The following is a 24,936-nucleotide window of genomic DNA, read 5'->3' on the forward strand; positions in this document are numbered from 1 at the left end:
GGAAATGCTGATACATGGAGTTCACTTCTTTTAATGTGTCTTGTTATCAAATGTTTATATTAGAAAAAAAAATGTTTTACTGAAATATATATTTTTGTCACAATGTATCAGCATAAAGTAACAAATTGTGCGGTTATTATTATGTTATTTTTTGTTATAGAAAATCTCTGAAACTTTTGGTATGATCAGAAAAATTGTCACCTTTATTATGATTTTCATCATTTTAGAAATATGTAAATAATTGTTATAAAAAAACAATTTATAATTTTGGGAATTCCTGAGAATTTCTGCCAATGTTGATTAATCTTTCCTGAATATCAAACATTAATATTTTTCAGGAATTTGAGAATGTTACAATCAAGGGCAAGATTCTAGAAGAGCTTAATATAGGGACATAGATAGATTTATATACAAGTTTGTTGCCTTCCCTTGCTCGTTAGAGAAAGCTGAAACCCCTAGAAGCCCCAAGGCATAAAAATTAGAGTTATTCTCTAAAGAAATAGGAAAAAAAAAAAAAACTACCCAAGAACTAGCATGGCTAGTGTGAGAGTTGATGCCTCAGAATTAAGCTTTCTTTCATTTAGGCTCATCTGAGTGATATCAGGCTCTCTCCTTGCTCAGAATTGAAAGAAGCCTGCCTTCAATTAAATTCATCCACATACAATGATCTCCATCAGACTTTTAAGTTTCTCCTTTTGTTTTTCCTCCCTTCCTCCTTTTAATAATTTATTCAAGTAGAACTTAAGTTAATGGTGGCAGGTGCTATTATAAATGCTGATTATGAGTGAAAACCCAAAGATCTCCAAATATTTGAGGAAAACTTGAAGAAGGAAAGACCAAATTCCAGAGAGAGAGAGAGAGAGAGAGAGTGGGAGCGAGAGAGAATAGGATAAAAAAGGCATGTCAAAGAAGAAAAGATAAAATCTAAGAGATAACTAAGAAAAATTGCATATGAAAAACAAGAACTTGATGTTGGAATAGAGAGAAGAAAAAAAATCTCTTGAACTTTAAAGCTGCCCAAATGCAAATAAAATTCAACAGAAGAGTGTTATGTCAAAATCATAAAGTCACCTAAAATATTAGAGATAAATTTAGAAATAAAAAATGATAATCAATTGATAATCAATTGATCAATAATCAATACATGAAGTCTTGTGTCTAAGCAGAAGTTTCAAGAAAAGAAAATGAAGAAAAGAGGTGGGAGAAAATATTAAAAGAAATATCACAGGAATCTTTTTTACCTTCCCAATATTGTATTTCACATGGGGTCTGAAAAACAGCCTCAAAGATTCATCAGTGAATCCATACTGGGTACCATGGAAACTATCCGAGAATGTCTAATTTGTTGAATTTGTCAACTTAGGACTACATGCTTTTGTGAGGGCATCAAATGTTCCTGAGAGTGAGTTACAAATATGGCAAATGAACTCTTACAATGTTTCTAAATATCTTAAGCATGTTTATATTTACAACTTCCAGTGGAGGTAGGGGATACATTCCAAATGTTCTGTTTTCTAACAACTCTATAAAAATTAAAGTGAATCTATTCAGTATAGCAAGCAAAGTTACATCTTTTGTTAGTTTTAATGTAAAAATCTCTATGTATTACTATTAATATAGTAATACTACCATACATACACTCTTTCTCATTTTTAGAAACAGAAACTCTATTCTATAGGATATCACAAAACTAGAGACTAAGAATTCTATAATAATATCTATGCATTCTTGAGAATCCTTGGAGGTGCAAACTTAATCTAAATTTCAGAAAAATGTACTATAATTATTTATTTGCCTCTGGTTTGGTATTCCAAACTCAAAAGGTACTCTCCTCTGGTTAACTGGTCACAGTTACACCTGTTTGAAAGAAGAGAGCTGGAAAGACACATTAAAAGCATCTCCCTTTTCACAAAGTCTATTGAACAGCTTTCTCTCCCTGACTATTAGAAGGAAAACATTTCCTTCGTCCTTCTCTTTTGCTTTATGTAATTGCAAGTCTCTTACAAGATGCGTCTCCTTTCACACTTGAACTTTTCAAATTTTTTTACCCCCTCACAATTGTGCTCTTTCCTTTATCTCTTCCTTGGAAACTCGCCCTGGTTTCATAATTTGCTTTTTTCTCTTTTGCTTGTCTGTTCTCTATAGAGTTGTGGGTTCATTCACTAGGGCATCTTGCTCAGCTCCTTGCCTTCCCCACATATTAACCTCATTAGTTCCAAATTTCTCTTTGTCTCTTAGATTTTCTTTTCATTAGGACGTAGGCACACAGGTGATACTTTTAAAGACATATTTTGTAATTTACAGTATGTTTATCTGTTTTATTCAAAAACAGAATCTTTGAGCTGGAATTTGCCATTTCCTGTAAGGTTAGATTTTACTACTAGAACATAATGATTTATGCCATTATTCTCTTTTTTTTTTTCCTCACTGAGTTCCTTTTTACTACAAAATGTAATACATATATGTTCCCTGATAGTGAGTTATGAATATAGCAAATGAACTCTTACCAGGTTTCTAAATATTTTAAGCATGTTTATGTTTACAACTCTGAGTGCGGGGCGGGGGGAGTGGATTCCAAATGTTTTATTTTCTAATAACTCTATAAAAATTAAAGTGAATCTATTCAGTCTAGCAAGCAAAGTTACATCTTTTCTTTTATTGGTTTTAATGTTAAAAACCCCATGTATTACTATTAATATATTAATATAACTATATATATTTTTAAATTTTTATTTATTTATTCATGAGAGACACACAGAGAGAGACAGAGACAAAGGCAGAGGGAGCAGGCTCCCTGTGGGAAGCCTGATACAGGACTGGATCCCAGGACCCTGGGATCACGACCTGAGCTGAAGGCAGACGTTCAACCACTAAGCTACCCAAGTGCCCCAATATAACTATATTAATAATAATACTACCACACACACACTGTTTCTGGGTTTTAGAAACAGAAACTCTATTCTATGGGATATCGCAAAAATAGAGACTAAGAATTATATAATAATATCTATGAATTCTTGACAATCTTTGGAGGTGCGAATATTAGTCAATCTAGATTTGAGAAAAACATATTGTATATATATACTACAAGAATGTATAGAATATGTTATGTATATATATATAAAAGAATATGAATAAGATGAAAATATTTTTTGGTACAGGTCTTTATTTTATGCCATTATTCTTTTTTTTTTAATGCCATTATTCTTGATGTTTACTCAGAGATGCTTTTCCCTTATCTTTAGCCATATTCTTGTAGACTTGGTAGTGACTAATAAGATAGAGGTTTGGAGCAACAGATATATTTTAAAAAAAGAGAATTTATCATTGAAGGGTAAATTTAAAATTGTGTGCAGATAGTAAAGATAAGATTAATGGAGTAAAACTGAGAAAATTCCCTATTTTAAGGTGTTAGGTCTTGTTAAGCAGCTGCTTAGATAGGTGTTGGCCTGAAAATGTAAAGGCAAGAGGTAAATCAAAGGCGATAGAAAACACTGAATTCAACGTAGAGGCTGGTGTAATAATGTCATTTTAAAATGTTACAATGAGGGACACCTGGGTGGCTTATGGTTGAGCATTTGCCTTTGGCTCAGGGGTTCCGGGATTGAGTCCCACATCGGGCTCCCTGCATGGAGCCTGCTTCTCTCTCTGCCTATGTCTCTGCCTCTCTCTCGCTGTGTCTCTCATGAATAAATAAATAAATCTTTAAAAAAATAAAAAAATAAAATGTTACAATGAGGGAGGCACTTGACAGGATGAACACTGGGTGTTATACTATATGTTGGCAAATCGAACTCCAATAAAAAATATACAAAATAAATAAATAAATAAAATCTTAAAAAAATAAATAAAATGTTACGATGAGGCTGTATAGTGATATTTTTTATTTTTTAAAAAAGATTTTATTTATTTATTTATTTATTTATTTATTTATTTATTTATTTATTTATGAGAAACACACAGAGAGAGGCAGAGACATAGGCAGAGGGAGAAGCAGGCTCCATGTAGGGACTTGATCCCAGGACTCCAGGATTACACCCTGGGCCGAAGGCAGATGTTCAACCACTGAGCCACCAAGGTGCCCTGGGTCCATCTCTTTATTTAGGATTAATTTCTACAAGTGGAAGCCCTGGGTCCAAACCCAGAATATTGTGAATTTTAATTGATATTGCTAACTTAAACTCTAAAAAGGTTATATTAATTTACAAGGCAAAAAAAATGCTATTTATTTGGATACCTAACCATCCACATCTTTGCTAACATCATGGGTAAAATGTGTTTTAATTTTCATTTTTTAATTCAGCGAAGTTTAATTTAGTTTCCATCTTCATAATTTTGGTTTCTAGCATTATCCATTTTCAATTCATTACCTTCTTAATTTCTAATTTTAGCCATGTGCTGTTATTACTCTTTTTTATAAGGAATAGCCTATTCTTCTTACATCATAACATCCCATGGAATCTCACTGAAGATCTAAAACAGTTTTTTGAGGTCTCAGACTCTTCTTCTTAACCTTTAAAAAGGTAGTGTCCTACCTGCCTCTTTACTATCCCTATGGAATTATTAGAGTTCTCAACTTACTGATTTCCTGAGTGAACAGAACTTTTTCAGAAGTGTGATATAGATCGAGAAATCAAAGTTCCTATTTTGATCTAATTTTCTTTTAATATTTGAGCCCTAACTTTTCTGTTTTTAACCCATTTCTGAGTTTTGGACAAATCTGTCTAGTCCTATCTTTTGTAAGTCCTAGTTTCAACTCATGCTATCAGGGATTGTCTCTCTTTGACTCTTGGTAGATATGCTACCCTAGGCAGGTGCTGGTCCTTGATGGGAAACACACAGTTATAGCAAGGAATGTTTCACAAATAATGTCTGATATGGTCTAGTTAAGATTAATAAAATCACACTGCTTGGAAAGAATTATCCATTGACTTAGAGTCAACAAAAGTTTTTTTTTCTAATATTAAAATATAGATAGAATTGTTTGGCGGGGGGGGGAAATAACTTGAAATAAATCAAAAAAATATCTTCACATTAATCGTTCTTCTCATATACTTCAAATTTGTACTTAATGCCTTTCTCCTCCTGGACATCAGAAAGAACACCTGGGTATTCTGGTAGAAGTTTATATTTCTCCAAATCAATTTCTGGGAAAAATGTGTCACTTTCAAATTCATGCATAATCCTTGTCACAAATAGTCTAAGATGGCCTGGTTTGTTCATGGCTTCCTTATAAACAGAACTGCCTCTCACTAGCCAAACCATGTCCACTTTATTTGCTAATTCTGGTTGCTCAGTAAGTTTTAAAGCATCATCCAGACTTTTGGCAAGAAAATGAGTTCCTTGTGGAGGTTCCTTGATCTCTGCTGAGAACTATATTAATTCTGTCCTTTAAAGGTCGATTCTTCTCAGGAATAGAGAACCATGTCTTCCTACCCATAATCACCAAATTCTGTTTACCTGAGCGGGGGCCAGGGCAGGTCCCCGTTCCTGCCGATGCCCGTGTTCTGGGGCACGGCGACGATGTAGTTCAGCGTGAGCACCATGGCGCCGGTGGACTGTATAGTGATTTTAAAAATGAAATATGTTAAAAAAATGAAATATGTTAGTATTTGATTTTTAAAATAGAATGTCATTTACTAAATTGTGGGACATAATGGTCAAGTTATTTATAACTAGGAAACTAACAATGGCTAATTTTTATTGAAGTAATACTATTCAATTCAGGGAATTATAGAGGAAAAGGTAAATTTGAGTTTTTGCCAAGGTTCATACTTTCCTGGGGGAAGTAGTGCATAAGTATCTATGATAAAAGATGTATTGGAAGAAACAAGAAGGCAGACATAGCATATTTGTTCTCTGCGATGCTTAGTGGGGTACTAACAGCAGGAGCTTAATGGAAAAGACTGTTTCTCACTGGATAATAACCAAGAGACTTCTACATATTAGTTTGAATAAATGAGAAAATCAGTGCCATTAGTCACTGTGTGTTTAGGATAAGCAAAATTACTCTTCCTTGCGGCCATATTGTGAGAAGAAAAACATGATTCTAAAGAGACCCAGTGATGAACAAATAATGCATCTGAGCCTTCCTTAGGCTTTCCCAGTGCTGGAAAAGTGCTGGCCCATGAAAGTAAACGGCTTTGGAGTGTAAAGATGGATGCTTCTCTTTTCCATAACTTCTGATGTCTCTATATATCCTCACTGGGACCCAGGAACTCATTCTTGGGTTTGACAATGAAGCATGCATTTATCACTATGAAAATCAAGTATCAGGGATCCCTGGGTGGCGCAGCGGTTTAGCGCCTGCCTTTGGCCCAGGGCACGATCCTGGAGACCCGGGATCGAATCCCATGTCGGGCTCCCAGTGCATGGAGCCTGCTTCTCTCTCTGCCTGTATCTCTGCCTCTCTCTGTCTCTCTCTATCTCTCTGTGTGACTATCATAAATAAATAAAAATTAAAAAAAAAAAAAGAAAATCAAGTATCAGAGTAGAACTGGGAACAGAGCCCATTACAGAACCATGAAGAAGTTCACACGAGAGCCACCTAAATGCCTGCTCCTAATTTGAACACGGGAAGTTGAAGCAAGGTTAGTACATACTTTATTTTTGCCTCCTGAAGGTTTTGAATTCCTATTAAAAAACTGGAGGCAAGCTTTCCCCATTGAATTAAGGAGTCATGAGGACATCAGTCTCATTGCCTAGAATGCACTAGAATAACTTTAGCTCTAGGACATTGAAATGAATGTTTAGGAACTGTACTGCACATCTACAACTACAGGCAGATCAAGAAGCAAGATTAACTTTTCCAGGAATCAAACACTAAGAGTATAAAAGCAGGAGCCTGTTTGCATCAGGGCTCCTTCCCCAGGGTCATTGGGCAGCTCAGGAGCTGCCTGAGCCACAGATGGTGTTTGGTCTCTATAGGCCTAGTGACCTTTCTCTGCTCCATTCGCTAGCACAGGGCCAGCATCTCCGTTTTGACAGGGGCTGAATGGTCTCCAGACCCTGCCTCGGCCTCAGTCAACAATTCACTCCTGCTCAGCACCGCATTGCAAAGATCAGTTGCTTACTGTTCTGACCCATAGATCAACTTAGAGACAGACATAGGTCTTCCTGGTTCCTGTTTAACTAAAACACAAAGAATATTGACTTTCAGCCTTTGTTTTTTCCTGAAACATAGCTACAAGGGTTCAAACAAATGGAACCTCTATTCTATGCTTAGTTTCCCACCTTTCTTTAGCTCTTTTAACTTAAAATGCCAGAAATGCTGACCAGGAAATCACAGAATAGGATTTGGGGAAAAGGAAATTATCAGTGAAAGTAGTTCATGTGTAAAATGTAATAATAATTCACGTTATTATAATTATCATAACATATAATTTGGTTCAAATCAGAAGGAATCCAATCTCAAATTCTAACTATGATTCAGAGCGTGGAAAATTGCTTGAGAATTTTATTCAACATGAGTCAATCCTGTTCTATCTCACCATAGTGAGCTCATTTTAATTCATAAATTATTATAAAAACCAAATTAAAATAAAGAAATTTTATAGGAAATACGTGGTAAACAGTACTGCATATGCTTTACTGTAGTCAAAACCCAGTATTCTCACCAGTAGCATAGTACACCAAACCTCTACGAAATTCCAAATTTCCTATGCAAATAAAATAGAGTAGGAATTATTTAAATTTGTTATCCTATAAGTTTAGAATGGCACTTCTGTGGATATTGCTACTGTAAAAATTTGTTTCTCTCTCCATCTTCTTATACATTTAAAGACAGTCTTCAAAAACAAAATAGAACAACAAAAATACATAATTTGTAATCCAGTAAGAGTAGAAATTAAAAAGATTTGGGGAAACTGCAGCAATAATTGGATTTTCACAGCTACTACACAGTCTTCCCTGTCTCTACTCTCTGAGGCTACTCAAGAATATAGAATTACATGAGATAGTTCCCATTATCTGTTGAACTAGAGGGGCTGTAGTCTACAAGCTACGGAACTGTAGCTGGATCTCCACGGCCAAGTAGAGGTGAGATTGAGGAAGGGCTCAGTTTGAGAGAGGAGCTTGTGGGAATGGGGAAATTTTGATGATCACTGCTCACCTAGCCCTGACTGCTCTGTGAGATAAATTAATCCTACTGCCTTCTGAGAGATGTCAGCAGTTTGAACTGAATGGCTACCTTCTTACATAGAAAAGGATCAACCAGTTCTTTCAAATTATCCTGCTCTGAGGGAAGCATAGGAACTTCTGGACTCCCACCTGACCCCTGTCATACTGAGAGGACACCTTGAAGGCCCTTCTAACCTCAACCTTTGCAGAAACAGAATCATTCTTTCCAGTTCATACTTTACTGACCCACCACTGCCTGAAGGAAACCATTAACTAGATCTACATAGTACTGAGAAAATTCAAACCTAAAACATTAATGTTTTCAAGTGACTTCAAGGGTCAGGTAGTTAAAATAAATATATGAGAATTCACATACTATTATAGTGTAGAGATCGGTGGAAATTTGATCTAATAGAAAGGGAATATGCTATAGAAAACAATTACATAATTTTTAAAAAAGTATGTATACTGGCCAAGCACATCAAGTCTTTGGGTCAATTTTAGACCATAAGGTTAGTTTATAACTTTGGAATTTTGAATATGAAGAATCAGTACACAGCAACTTATTCTTATTCTTAAGGTATAATTAAAATTGAAGAAGGGAGTTTCAAGGAGGGAGATTTAGTTGAAAAATCAGAGTTAATGAAAGAAACAGGAGAGACCATGATTGGGGATCTCTAACAGGCATATAAATATATAGAACATAATATAGGATTTTATCTTATTAAAACATAAGCCAGAGCCCAATGGAAAGGCCATAATATGGGTCTAGGACCCAAGATTTGGAAGTTAGAAAATATCAGTAGAGGAAAATGAATAGTAAATAAGATGAATACCATTGGAAAGTGTTTGAGAGCCTCTAGGCCAAAGATTCAATCCAGAACCATGCATTGCATTTAGTTGTCATGTGTTTTTAATGTTTTTGAATCTGGAATAATTCCTTGATCTTTTTTGTCCTTCTTGATCTTGACATTTTTAAGAGGAGGAAAATTATTTTTGTAGAATTGTCCCCCAATTTGGTTTTGATATTTTTCACAATTATATTCATGCATAAAATTTTGGCAGTGTTACTACAGGGGGCATATGAAACGATCTGTAACAATAAGGAGAAGAAAAGATAAAAACCTGAGTGAAGGTAGTGACCATGGAAATAGGTAAAACATATATCTTAAATATTAAAAATGGTAAAATTGACATAACTTGATAATTGAGAAAATGTAAGGTGGAAGGAATAAGATAGTGATAAATTCTGTAATAATAAATATCATGTATTGAATAATTACCATTTACAAGGGACACTGCTAAGTGCTCTACATATACCTTCTCATTGTGAAATGTCAGTAGCTATTATTGCCAACCCAGTCGCATGGGGAAAAAAAAGAGAGACTGATGGAAATTAAGTAACTGACATGAGAGCATATCACATAGAAGAGAATTTGTAACCAGGCAAGCTCACTCCAGAGCCCTTGTTTTTATCTGCTGTGCTATACAAGTTATCAGTTTCTAACAGTGGTGAGTCAGGCTGATATATTAAGTATAGGATAAAGAGGAAAGTTTAAGGAGAAAGATCCTGATTCAAGCAATAAAAGGTTGAATTTGAGGTTTATAGGATATTCATGTGGAGATACATAGTAGCTCGGAAGAGATAACTGACCTCAAGTTATAAATTTTGGATTCATCAATTTATAAGAAAGAGACAATACTATGAAAAATAGGGAGATACCACAGGAAGATCAGACAGTGAAAGGGAAAATGCGGTGATATGACTCTGGAGAACACCAGCTTTGAAAGGACTGCCAGAGGAAGGAGGTTAAATGTAATTTTCCCCACTTTTCACATTGAAGTAAAATAGAAGTAGGGAAATACACACATCATTAAGTTTTCATGAAGTGCATGCTCTCAGATAATAGCACTAAGATCAAGCAGCAGGAGTTTACCAGTACCCCACCAGCCCTATTTGAGGTAATACTCACACCCAGGGTAACCACTGTGCTGATTCCTGAGAACATAAATTAGTTTCTGAAAATGATATAAATGGAATTTCATAGTAGATACTCTTCTATGTCTGGCTTCTTTCAGTCAGTATTATTTTTGTTCATCCATTTATTTCAGTAGATTAGTTTGCTAATTTGCATTGTCGTAAAGCATTCTACTGTGTCACAGACACACCCTAAGAGGACTCACAATGCGCCATGCCTTTGTAAAATCCCCTCCCCTGGAGTGATGAAGGCAGACTTGCTTTTCATGAATAGAATATCAAAAGTGGTGCAATGTCACTTCCATGATCATGCTTGTGTAAGATTCCATCTTAGCTGACTGCAGTGAGAGAGTTTCCTGCTTGCCTTGAAGAGGTAAATGGTACATTGTGAACTTCCTAAGGAGAGGACCTCAGGGCAGGCTGAAGGTAAGAGGCTAGATCCCTCGGTCATACAGCCAACAGGAAAATAAATTCTGCCAACAACCAAATGCACTTAGAAGCAGATTCTTAAAAAAAAAAAAAAAAAAAAAAAAAGAAGCAGATTCTTCTCTATGAGTGAGGAACAGTCAGGGTTAGGAAGGGAGAGACAGGAAGGGGGCCAGGGAATCAGGCTCACAAAACAAAATCCCCAAAATGCTGAGATGTAAGGAAACCACAGATAAGGGAACAAACCAGACCACCTTGCCCTAGGGGTTTTGGCAGGAAGAAAAACCTGTGCTACAGTGCCTATGAAATTTATCAAGAATCTAAGAGGATAATGAACTCTCTAAGAAGTTGGCTGGGGTCCTTGCAAGACCCACTAAAAGTCAGTCACAGGAGCTGCTGGGAAATTCCCACAGGGGCCACTGAGAAATTCCCATAGGGAAGTCATCCATAGGGAATGCTGAGAAATACCCACAGAGGAAGCTGAGGATGAGCTCCACTGGGTGTCCCACAGGCTAGCCTAGCACTGCGTGTGCAAAAGGAAAGAGGGCGTACCACACCAATGGAAAAAATCCTTCCCTCCTACAGCGTTCCTTCCAATGTCCTCTAACCCAGGATCTCAAGCAAACCCATGACCACTGGTTTTGGAGCTGACACAATAAATTGACAACTGATACAGGTATATACCCAGAAGAGATTCACTGTCTTTTTATTCTCTTCTAAATTAGTGAGAAAGTAAGAAAACAAAAATGATAGAAATATTACTTAATGTCTCTTTCAACAAAATCTTTCATTTTTATATTTATATTATTTCATTTATATATTTATATTATTTTTTATATTTCATTTTAATATTTGAAAGATATCTTTATAACAAACTATATTAGAAAAAATCAAGATAAAAGCAGAAATCAGTGAAGTAGAATATAAAGAAATAATAGAAAAAAAGAAATAATAGCAAATAGAACTCCAATAAAAAATATACATGTTAAAAATATATATATATACATGTTAAAAAAAGAACAAAACTCTGTATAATCTCCCTTGTTATTAGAAAATATTCATGATATTTAAAAAAAAAGAACTCTGGCAATACTGGTCCAGAAAAGAAGAAATAAGGTGCAAGTCACATACAAAATATTAAGCATGAAAATGGAAAATTAATTGCACATATAAAAGTGATTAAAAATATGATAAGAAAATAAAAGCATCTTCTATGCTAATAAACTTGAAACTTCCTGGAAAATATAACTGATTAAAATATGTTCAAGTAGGAATAGAAGAATAAATAACCTTCTATCTATTAAGGAAATTAAAATAATTTTTAACGTTGTTGTGGACTGAATGTTTGTGCCCTGCTCCTTCCTCATATATTGAAGCCGTAACCCCAAATGCAATAATATTGGAGCCTTTGGAAGGTAATTAGGGTTAGAAGAGGTCAGAGTGGGACCCTGATGTTGAGATTAGTGCCCTGATAAGAATAACTAAAGAATAACCAAAAAAATTGTTCTCTTTTTTTTTTTCCTGCCATGTGAGGACAGCAAGAAGATTGTCTACAAACCAGAGAAGGTTCACTCACCAGAAACAGACCATGTTGTCACTTTGATCTTGACCTTTTAGCCTCCAGAACTATGAGAAAAGCAAATTTCTGTTGTTTAAGCTACCTACTCTATGATATACACTATGGCACTCAGATGACTAAGACAAAAATAATTTCACAACGGAAACTCCAGACTCAGTATATTGTATATTTTGTTTACTTGCATTCTATCAAACATTCAAAGGATAGATTAGTCCAATCTTAAATCTATTTCCAGACAATTAAAAGCAGATCCACTATCCAACTCATTCTATAACTTAACTTTTGATAAAATTAGATAAAAAAACACATGGGAAAAAGTGTCATTCAGGAACATAGATGCAAAATTCCAAACAAATGGGTATTTGAGTGACTCTGTTAAGCTTCCAACTCTTGATTTTGGCTCAGTTTGTGATCTCAGGTAGTGAAACTGAGCCCAAGTCAGACTCCATGCTCAGCGGGATATCTGTTGGAACTTCTCTCACTCCCTCTGTCCCTCCCCCTGCTCATGTGTGTTCTCTCTCTCTTCCTATCACTCTCTAAAATAAGTAAATCTTAAAAAAATAATAATAATAATGCCCAAACGAAGTGTTAGCAAACCAAATTTGCTGTCAAATGAATTGGAAAGACCCTGGGCCCTGAGGCCTTGACTTAGGCTGTCTCAAAGATGTTGCTGAGGGCCCTTGGTCTCATCATGAGAAAGAATTCAAAGACAGACAACATAGCAGATGAGGAACACAAGCAGGAAAGTTTATTAAAGCAACTGTTATAGAATTCCTTATCCTTTAGTGCCCACAATTCTCGGTCATGAGGCTTCCAAGAATGAAGAGATAGACCAGATGAAGAGTGCTGGGCAGCAAAGCGAATAGTAAAGTTTATTGAGTGATAGTACAAAGCTCCCAGAGTGGGAGGGGTCCCAAGAGGGTTGCCTTCTGGAGTTTCTAAGTCCAGGGGTTTTTATGGGCTTTTTGGCAAGCTCTTTTAATCTCCAATGTGCCTTTCATCCAATCAGGGTTTTGTCATCTATCATATGGGAAAGGATAGAGGGCTCCTTCCAGGGTGGTGTAAAATCCTTTTAAGGGTGGTTTCCTTGTAGGTTTAGGGGGCCCTTGTCCCTGCCTGCCTTTCTTCCAACTATCCATCATCAAAAGTACACTCTAGAAGTGCGAGAGCAGATAAGCTTGAGAGAGAGAGAGAGAGAGAGAGAGAGAGAGAGAGCTGTGTGTCCTGTGGGTTTGGGATTCTATCTTTTATTGAGAGTTGTTAACTAAGGGGTGGAATATTTACTACTTGAGGCAAGGATTTCTTGCAAGCAGGGTTTCACACTTTTTTTTTTTCCTTATTTGGTCAGGGGTTTCTTGTCATGGCACTGCCATTTTGGGCTTTCTGGTTTGATCTGATTTTTGTGTGTGTGTGTGTCTGGCTTTATTTTGAAGTGCTTACCAGGATAGGCCTTTTCCTCATAGGTGGCTATTCTTTCCTCTTTGCTAGCCTCCAGGCATCCTATTAAAACCTAACTAGCTGCTTCTATAAAAAATTCATCTGTATTTAAGATAAAACAAATGGATTAAGTCATATTCATCCTAAGAATGCAATAGTGTTTTAATATTAACCAAAAAAAAAATCTTTCACTAATTTGCTAATTATTTTTTTAAATACCTAAAAAATATGGGGTGCCTGGGGGGCTCAGCATCTGCCTTTGGTTCAAGTTGTGATCCCAGGGTCCTAGGATAGAGCCCTGCATTAGGCTCCCAATTCAGCAGGGAGTCTGCTTTTCCCTCTCCCACTGCCCCTCTCCCTATTTGTGCTCTTTCAAATAAATGGGTAAAATCTTAAAAACAAACAAACAAAATAAATAAAACCTTTTAAAAACAATTTTAAAGTATTCACCACATAAGCAGATGAAAGCACCTAAGACTGTATGATAACAGATGCCCATAAATGTTTGACAGATTCCTGTACCCATTCGTGGTAATAAATGATGATGATGATAGATAGATAGATAGATAGATAGATAGATAGTTAGATAGATAGATGATAGATAGATAATAGATCAATAAATAAAATAAAATATATAATTTAGTAAAAGTTATATACCCAAAACTTACAGTATATGATTTTCAATGGGAAAACAATAGAAGCACTCTCTTTAAAATTAAGAACATGTCTGAGATGCTCAAAATTATTGTTTCTATTCAATTCAAACTTGTACTATAGGCTCCAGTCAGAGAAAGAACATAAAAATAAACTCCTGCACACCTCCACTATACAAGAACATTCTTGGCAGCACTGTTTGTAATATCCTTAAATTGGAAAGATAAACATAAAATGCAGATACTATTTAATTTACTTGCTTAAGATCCTTGTATACTTTATTCTTCCAGTTATGTTATCCTTTCCTTGCTTCTGGGATGCAGACTGGGTTTTTTTTTTTTTTTTTTTTTTGTGATTGCACAATGCTTAGTAGCTAAATCAATACATTGTTTAAAGTATTTTTAAAAGTAATTAGGAAACTAGTGGATTAACAGCAGTAACAATCAGATATAAAGTTAATATTTCATATTTTATATAAGCATAAGTATATATTTTTATAGTCCATGCTTATGAAATTATCATATAACATTTAAAGCTGATGTCATTTTTAAAGAATTACATTTAATATTTTTTGTTCTATGACTAGGTTCATATAATCCTCATTTGGATCTTTATAAATTTGATAATGAATATAGATGTTTTGAATGAAAATAAGCATAAACATATTCGAATATCCTTGGTTCTTTATAGATACATGGGTTATAAAATTACATAGGAAAACATAATGATGCCTAAAAGGAACATAAATATTGCAGATCATGGCTAATTATACTCTAATGCTCATGGAATTGGTTAATCATATTCATGACTAGCAATGAACTTACTAGAATTTCTAATACACCCTCTATGCTAATGAACAATTACAGTGTTGCCAGTGTTATCATCCAATGCTAGGGATGTAGGTGATTTCAGTTGACTTGCATGGGGGAAGGCTTAATGTAATTCATGTGCAAGTAAGATATCATACAGTCTAAGAAGATAAGACAATAGAATAATGCTCTTGAGATGGCTCACTTTCTTTTCGGTGAACAGCATAAGCTGAGCTGAGACCACAATTTAAATTATGAAATAATGTGTTGTTAGGTCCCCCATCACACTCTGTTTTTCAGCCCCAACTCTAAAGCCCAAGCTCTACAAGCCGTTTAGAGCTACCCCACTAGAGACATTCTATCAGTTGTCTCCCCTGGATCATGCATCAGTGTGGAATAGAGGTCATTTTGAACTTTATTTAAAGTCTCACGATTTTAACCATTCTTTTGTTCTTCAATATGATCTCTGAATTCATCTCTGAGAGTCAGAGACATGTATCTTTATGAATGATGATAAAAATGTAGATACTCTCTGAGGAAATTTAATGGAACTCTTCAGACTCAGCACTGAGCTGACATACAGAGCCATTTGTTTTTTAGTTGCTCTGGAACTAAGGTTTTAAATTCTCAGCTCCACCGAAAACCAATTGTATCTCTACAATCTGTAGAAAAGAAGAAAGGAAAGAAAGAAGGAATGTTACATTAGAATGTAAGGTCTATGATAACAGGATTTTTTTTTTTCAATTCACTATAGTTCACTAGAGTATCTTCAAGGGCTTAGAAAAGAGTCTGGCACATATTTTTCAGTAAATATTTGTGAAAGAAAAGAAAGAGAGGAAAAGAAAGAGAGGAAGGAAACACAAATGTTAGCAAATTTCTCTACGCAGACCATCCACCTGCTCTTGTCCTTCCCTTGGTGGACCTGGCTTCTTATTTTTAAAAGGTATTTTTTTCGTACCCAAATACCTCCTATGGACGAGTCAAATATCAGATCTGCCTTGCTTATCATTAGCCATTTTGAAAATATACTCCAGTGAATCTGACCAGGAATTTAACATTTAATTAAACCTTTCAGTGGAATTAGTTATAAATGTTGAAACTCCAAAACAATATAAAGCTATTGGACAATAAGGAAATACCACAGGTGATGTGACGCAACTAAATCTAAGAACATTTCAGGGAAGGAAACCCGAAAAAACATCAGAAAAACATAGTGTGAGATATAAATTTAATAGATTAGTCTTCTGTTTTTCTTTCTATAAGTAGAGCTATCCCTTACACAATTCCAGCAGTTGAAGACTTCTTGTTTAAAAGTGGAAGGTAATTTGGCCAATTTCTCAGGTCTGCCCATGGAAAGTGAACAGAGGTTAGGACACACACATTTTTTTGGCCTGCAAAACAGAAGACTCTTCTCTGGCATATACTGCCAAGCCAATGCTCAATTGCATCATCTTAAAGAAAAATTGCACTAGACAGAAGGAAGCAGGCAAGGGCGACTTTAGTCAAGACTATTGCCATAGGGAAGGGACACTGAACTCAACTCTGCTGAAACAAAATGCAGGAAGGTTTTTAAGGGCTGAGATGAGCTAGTAGAGAAAGACTGCAGGACATTAGGAAGGAGATATTGATCAATGGGAGTGGCCATCTGTATTTGCTAATTGATAATCATCAAAGTCAGGCTCCTTCTTTCCCACTGACACTGGCAGACAGAGGCAATATCACTATTCCATGATTACATTTCAAGAAGATAGCTCTCAGATCCTTGTTAAAGATATTCCTGGGTTCTAAATCTGGCAAGAGGCTGGGGAAAAATTGAGTGCACATTTCAAAGGATCAGAGAAACAATGCGATAACAAATTTGCTGAAGTAATAATTCTTTTTTAAAAAAGGAATTCAGGGGCAGCCTGGGTGGCTCAGTGGTTTAGCACTGCCTTCAGCCCAGAGTGTGATCCTGGAGACCCAGGATCAAGTCCCACGTCGGGCTCCCTGCATTGAGCCTGCTTCTCCCTCTGCCTGTGTTTCTGCCTCTCTCTCTCTCTCTTCCCTCTGTGTATTCTCATGAATAAATAAATAAAATCTTAAAAAAAAAAAAGAGAGAGAATTCAGGAGTGTATAGTCAGGAAGAAATCTGTCTAAAATTTTGTCAGAATGAGTGAGCATTAAGGCTGTCTTAGTTGGTTAAGCAGTCATCACAGTTTATATGAAGCCCTTATGTATCTTCATGTCTTTTCACATCTCTAACAGAAATACTATGTGTGAGTCACTCCGTGCACCCAACAAATTTTCTTCCAATACCAACCCCTTCCAGGCCCTGGGCCCTGGGAATAGAATCGGCAATACAGGCTTGCGGGGCAATGAGAAAATAGAAGATAAATAATCACCTATGTAAATATAAATTACAAACAAGGCAAGTTTCATCACAAAAGATCTGTCATGGTCTAAGAGTTTGTTACAGGGTAACTTGACATAGTTTGAGTGACAGGAAAGAATTCCTTCAGGAAGCAACGTTTGAGCTGAGATTGGAAGGACAAGTAGGAACTCAATGAGGAAGGGAAGGAAATTTGCAGGGCGAGTTGAGAGCCAGTGGAAAGGCTCTGAGACTGTGGGTGGAGAAGGGCTGGAAAACTGAGAAGAATGAAAGAAGTTAGGGTAGCTGCAAAAGACATTGCCAGAGGCATCACAGCACAGCAGGAAATGAGCTGGAGGCCTGTGAGCCTGGATTCACTAGGATCTGAGATGATTAAAGGGAAGCCAGGATACTGCTAGAAGTGTGAGACAAGGGAAGACTGTCCTATGTAAACCCTGTGGCTTTATCTCCCATCTATTGGCACAGCTTGCCTAGAGCTAATTTTTTGGACTCTAGCAGCAGGAGGTGATTTGACTCACTTTGCTCTCTTACAGCACCTCTCCAAGATAACTCACTGATGTTTTGGATCTTAGCTCTCTCACATGTCCCAGATAGAAATTAATGTCAATATTAAATGATTGAACTCTTATCACATACACTGGTACATTAACATGCAGAGATGCGCACTTCTGTGTAAGAACAGCAACCAGGTATTCTCTTGTATTCCCCACATTCCACTTTGGCTCTGAGGCACCTCCTCAGTCCTTTTGTATCTACATAATCTTGGGCTTTCTGAAAAGTCCAGAAATCAGTTTACTGATACTCACTAAAATGTTAGGCTAATCAGTTACTATATGGGATAAAAATAGTTTCAAGTTATATTCATCAACAGCACTGTGACGTTCTTATCAAGGTATACATGTGACCTCTAGTGTGTACTGAAACAAAGCATGCAGTAGTTCAAGGAAATAAAAATATTTCAAAGAATTATTAAATGACATATTTTCTAGATGACACACTGATGCCTTGAAACACATAGGGTTCTCACAGAAAGGTGAGTAGTTTGGCCGAGTCTCAGGGAGCAGCTCCTGGCATTTAATGAGTATGCCATAATATCAAGGTTTTTAAAAAATCATTATCACTACTCCTAATAGTTAATACTTCATTAATACTTACAATATTCTTGTTAGCTTTATTGGTGGCCAGATAAGACAATTTCCTGAAGAGCAGTGAAAAATGTACTTATAGCTGGATACTAAAAACTATGATGTATGTTATACTGGAAAACATACCAAACTTCTAATTGGTCTGTCTGAAAATACCACATTAAAAACCACAAGCTAAGGTGAAGGGGGAAGTGCCCACAGTTTTTAGAAAGTCATAACAAGCAAAACTTTGCTATAAGACTCAAAATCATACAATCTCACCCCAAAGATTTTGATTAGATCATTGGAGTCTTTCTTTTTTCCTTTCCTGAGGTAGAACATCTTCTAAGAAATAGAACTTTTAAACCATGAGAATGATCTTTGCTGAGTTGTGGCAATTTCACCAAGATTTCTATGATGAGTTGGATCAATTTATTGTTTACCATTTCCTGTCAGAGATCATGTGTACTTTGAATGTTCTTAAGGCATTATTCTAGCTTCATTTTAGAAAACCTTATGGCGGGGGGGATAGCAAGCAGAATGGGTAGACATCTATTGTAGATGATTTTAGGAGATGAAAGAATTTGGGTGTGTTTTGGGTCATTTTTCAAAGCCATGTCACTGCAATCATGATCCCTCAATAACACAAGTTGTTTCAGTTTGACCAGCTGTGCTCTCTGAGTATATAAAAATCAAAGAAAACTGAACACTTTAGTTTTTAGAAGATATTTTAAGAATTTAGGTATGGGTCATGAGATTTCTTGTAGCTAATCTAATGGCCCTATCTTAGTTATTAGATCTCTTCCATAACAGGGGCAAACTAGTTTGGTACCCATGTATTTCTATTGGCATCATTTATTTCTATTGTCAGATTGTTGGATTTCACCAAATTAGCATTTATCCATCTATCTTCAACTTATTTATCCATCCATCCATTTGCTCATATATTTATCCACTTAATCATTTATTCACTGTTAATTCAGCACACCTTTGTAGAATATCTATCATATAATTGGGTGAGGGCAAACTGTGAAAATAAATGTGAAAAAAACATGGTCCCAGACCTCAAAGATGTTATCTTTGTATTTATTTATAAGCTTGAAAAAAAAAAACTGGTTTCTAATTCTGTTTTTTTGCCCTGCCTCCTCTACCTTTCCTGCACAATTGACCTAATCTCCCACACTTTAGTCACTTTGGTGTCTAATCTTTGTTAACTTTTTCATTAGCGTCTCATGCCAATTTGAGCATACTAACAATTAACTAAACTTCAGTGGTCCTCTACCTGCCCCCCACCCTGAAATGTCTAATACTAGAACCACACCCCAATTTATTTTGGGGACAATTATTTTTGCCCCACTGAGTAGTCTGTTTAATGTCCTATTAAATACAGTCTGCTAAAAAAGGAACTTGGTGCTCCCCTAGCCAAAGAGTGAGTGTGTGACTGAACTAGACTAATCATTTGTTCTTCCTGGAATTTAAACCACTAAACAGAATGAAAAGGGAAAAGGTAGAGCTGAAATTCATGCAGGCAAATATGTCTGTAGATGCTCACAGTTGCACTGGTTTCTCCTGACTTGCCTTTGAATCTGTGATGAACCTACTCTACTCCCTGTATCCTGTACACTATTCCCCATTGCCACTGCTCTAATGAGCTTCTTTACTATGGGATCACCTGAGTTGCTTTCTGTGGTTCCCAAACAGAAATCCCTAACTTACAGAATCTCTGTTTGTGAAATCTTTGTATTCCAAGACTATGTGTAGTGTCTTGCCACTAACATTTTCATGGAAATCCTGAAAAAATAACTCATGTGCTCACTATTCAGTCCTCTAGAGTTTATAATCATGCCTCTGGGCATGACGAGCCTACTGAAATGTAGTCCCTGCCCACTGGAGCTGACCTCTTAGCTATACTCTTCATGTGTCAAAGCTGGTTCTGATCTCCTGGGACCTTCACATGCTGAAGCTATTCTGTGATCTTTGCCAGTATGGCATGAAGCTCTTCAGTGGTAGTGCTGTTGTGCTATATGGTTCTGAGCTGTGCTGCTTCTTCAGGGTCTTACAGGTACTTAAATTGAATAAGGCTTCCTATTTTCATTTCAGTTTCTTGTTCAGATAACTGAGACAGAAGTCCACGGGAGCTGGGCCTTGGAAAGATAGTAATTGAACAGAACTTTATTTGTTGATTACACCATGGTAGGGTGATTAAAACTGTTCTTTGGGAGCTAAACATGTTTTCTTTGATTCTACACTGAGAGGTTTTGAATCAACTCTACAGAAATAGACATCTGCTCACCTGAATAATGCATTTGAGTCTCATTGAAGGTTTGCCTCAATGTCTAAAATATTTAACTGTTTAAAAGGTCAGGTGGGAAGCACTTATGAAAGATATGGTTGTATTAGGAATTTTTCCCTTTTATGATATTGAATAATGCCTGTTCCTTCTGGTTTATAGGTGTGCCAATTTCTGAGTCTTCTGAAACATTAGTATTTTTTTTTTATCTAAATTGCCTCATATATTCTGGGTATCATTCATTTCTCTTCACTTTGTTTAAAAATATAATTACCTTCTTATCTTTTGTTCACCAAAAGAAAAAATTCTATGGCTATTGTATTAATCAAATACAAGCAATTATAAACATACAATGTTTTTCAATTTTTAAAAGTGTACAGTTAACAAAACTCAAAGACAACCTACAGAATGGGAGAAGATATTTGCAAATGACATATCAGATAAAGGGCTAGTTTCCAAGATCTATAAAGAACTTATTAAACTCAACACCAAAGAAACAAACAATCCAATCATGAAATGGGCAAAAGACATGAACAGAAATCTCACAGAGGAAGACATAGACATGGCCAACATGCACATGAGAAAATGCTCTGCATCACTTGCCATCAGGGAAATACAAATCAAAACCACAATGAGATACCACCTCACACCGGTGAGAATGGGGCAAATTAACAAGGCAGGAAACAACAAATGTTGGAGAGGATGCGGAGAAAAGGGAACCCTCTTCCACTGTTGGTGGGAATGTGAACTGGTGCAGCCACTCTGGAAAACTGTGTGGAGGTTCCTCAAAGAGTTAAAAATAGACCTGCCCTACGACCCAGCAATTGCACTGTTGGGGATTTACCCCAAAGATACAGATGCAGTGAAACGCCGGGACACCTGCACCCCGATGTTTATAGCAGCAATGGCCACGATAGCCAAACTGTGGAAGGAGCCTCGGTGTCCAACAAAAGATGAATGGATAAAGAAGATGTGGTTTATGTATACAATGGAATATTACTCAGCTATTAGAAATGGCAAATACCCACCATTTGCTTCAACGTGGATGGAACTGGAGGGTATTATGCTGAGTGAAGTAAGTCAGTCGGAGAAGGACAAACATTATATGTTCTCATTCATTTGGGGAATATAAATAATAGTGAAAGGGAATATAAGGGAAGGGGGAAGAAATGTGTGGGAAATATCAGAAAGGGAGACAGAACGTAAAGACTGCTAACTCTGGGAAACGAACTAGGGGTAGTAGAAGGGGAGGAGGGCGGGGGGTGGGAGTGAATGGGTGACGGGCACTGGGGGTTATTCTGTATGTTAGTAAATTGAACACCAATAAAAAATTAAAAAAAAAAAAGATTCCAAGCAAAAAAAAAAAATTTTTTTTAAAGTGTAATATCTCTTATTCTTTGTCTCTCACAGTTTGCCTAATGAAGCATATTAGATAGTTTCCTGTATCACTTGTTCAAATGTTTTAACTTCTGCATAAATATTGATCTTACCTATATAGAATTTCCATTATTCATTCACATTTTCCTATTGATTTTCCACTGATTTTTATTAATTTTCAATTTCTTTTTTTGTTTTGTTTTATTTTTGATGAGGATATACTTTATTATAAAATGTATAAAAATTATTATTAAAATATAAGTTTTATTTAAAAGTTTATTTTTGGTAGTAAGTTTTTTTATTTTTATTTTTTTAAGATTTTATTTATTTATTCATGAGAGGCACAGAGACAGAGAAAGGCAGAGGGAGAAGCAGGCTCCATGCAGGGAGCCCCACGTGGGACTCGATCCTGTTCTCCAGGATCACGCCCTGGACTGAAGGTGGCGCTAAGCCGCTGAGCCACCCCAGCTGCCTTATTCTTGGTAGTAAGGTAAACAAATATGAAACTTGCTATTTTGTATCTGTTGTCCTAAGAAGCCAAAGGAGGTTTGATTAGTGAGAAATAGAGAGCTTGCTATAATCTCTTTGTGTTTCATCAAGTTGGACTCTAATCAGTATTTATATAAGCTTAGAAGAAATATAGCTTTAATAATTAATTATATACCATAGATTATTTGTCTACTCCACTAATCACCCAGTGTTTATTATGTTTCAACCAAGAGTTCAACACTGTGACTTAAGCTGTGAGAAAAGCCCAACCTGTTACCCAACTCTTATCCTTTAAATGCCAAGAAATAGAGTTGTAGAGACAACTGATCGTATACAAAATTATTGATGTACTTACAAGATGCACATATTTAAACTCCCTATGAGGAATAAACTCTAAGGGTAGAGGAGTTATGAGTTAGAGTAAATCAATGAAGAATGGAATAGTGTGGAGTTGGTCTCATGGAATCTGTTTGATCTGAGGTTTTGGAGTCCAATTACCTATCCCTTCCATTGCTGGATGGGTGCTGCCTCTTCTACGAGGTCATTACTCCATACTCTCAGAGAAGAGCCAAAGGTTAAAGACTGACTTATCCAAGAAGAGAAAAGCCCAGCTCTTTGTATTAAGAGGGAACCAACTCTAGGATATCATTCCTGATTTAGAGCTCCTCATGGGAACAGATAGCCTGAGGTCCATTTTCAGCCAAGAAGACCTCCTTGTTTGCTTTCTTACTGTTCCACTTCCCTCGCTCCCCCTCATCTAGAGCACTCTAGATGCAAAAATCCTTCTCTCAGGATTTTATCTGAGGAAATTGTACCTAAAACAGTTGGTATCAGAAGTGGAGCTGAGAGGCAGACTCTAAGAATGGAATTCTAGAAATGGACCAATCACTGGCCAGATGGCAATCAGGGTACTACCCCTGGTGGAAAGGAGGCTTTTGATGGTGCTGGCATGCTACAGCAGAGGGATTGCTAATATTTTCACCTGTGGTGAACTTTGGCAGGTAAGAGATGAGAGAAGGTACACTCACTGGCAAAAAGTCTTTAGTGGTTTCAAGGGACTAATACCCAAGACTACAGAACTGAATGCTTTGATAAGTGCCATTGATGCACTGAAGAGGACAGGTTCAGGTATACTGACCCACCATTTAAAACACATTGCATTGAGAACTTCCCTAGCTGCATGAACAGAAACAAGTATGTCTTCCAGACAGGAGACGAACAGAGCTAAAATCAGACACTTGATCTAATTGGAAGAATTACAGATTTTTCTAAGAAGACTTACTTGGGAATCTAGACTATTCTCCCAAACCAAAACCCTGCCCTGAGGGAAGAAGTGCAATCTGAGCATGACACTGTTCTTGAGGACCTTGACTCTCCTGATTGAAAAGCTGTGCAGAAATCTCCAATGAGACATTTCACAAGACAATCAATGGTTGCTCTACTCTGGATCTACTCTTACTTGTCCTCATGGCCACCAGAGAGAAAGCCATGTGACCCCACTGAGAAGTGGGGGCTCTGCAAAAGGAGGAAAGGACTAACAGAGCCATTAGTTAGCTATTAGTCTGTTAGCCAGACTAACACTAACAGAGCCACAGAGCCACACCTTCATATGTTGGCAGGAACCAGAAGGCAGACTTCCAGAGAGAAATTCTCTTCTAGGATGTAAATGAAGCAAATTGACCCACATGGAAACTTAGGCACGGCAAGGCAATTAATGTCTTTGCTATGTTGTACACAAGTTCTATTCTGGTGTAATGTTCTGTGGATTATAGTGCTTTGCTGACTTTTTAAAAAAATTGTTCTATTAAGAGCCTCTTCATTTGAACAATAATAGTGCCTATTTTATAGTCTCTGAGACAGCCATGTGACACCACTGGTTACTGACCGGGGTGGCTATTGCATTCTTCTTGATAAAAATGGAACAAAATAAAACTATGCTTTATAACTTGCATAATTATATAATCTAGCTACATTTTTATTATTGGTACCAAAATAATAATAGTACTTTTGAACTCTTCCTGATTCCAAATTCTTGCTTAACACTTTATGTACATTACTTATTTCATCTGTAAGGGAAGTCTTATTATTATTATCTCCATTTTACAAAGGAAAGAACTAAGCCCCTGAGAGGTAAGCTAAGCTGCCCTCAATCACCCTGCTTATAACTAGTGGGGCCAGAAGGCAAACCTAAGCCACCTTCTCCCAAATTGTGCTTTTACTTACTTATTTTTAAAGATTTACTTATTTATTTGAGAGAGAAAGTGCATGCAGGCATGCACTATTTGGG

The 24,936-nt window shown here is 36.4% G+C and overlaps 1 pseudogene; it reads right to left on the reverse strand.

The window, feature by feature from the left end:
• Window positions 1-4,902: 4,902 nt before the first annotated feature.
• LOC100683830 lies at window positions 4,903-5,546 on the reverse strand (annotated as a pseudogene).
• Window positions 5,547-24,936: the final 19,390 nt, after the last annotated feature.

Source organism: Canis lupus, chromosome 1 (assembly GCF_011100685.1).
Source record: "Canis lupus familiaris isolate Mischka breed German Shepherd chromosome 1, alternate assembly UU_Cfam_GSD_1.0, whole genome shotgun sequence".
NCBI classification, from domain to species: Eukaryota; Metazoa; Chordata; class Mammalia; order Carnivora; family Canidae; genus Canis; species Canis lupus.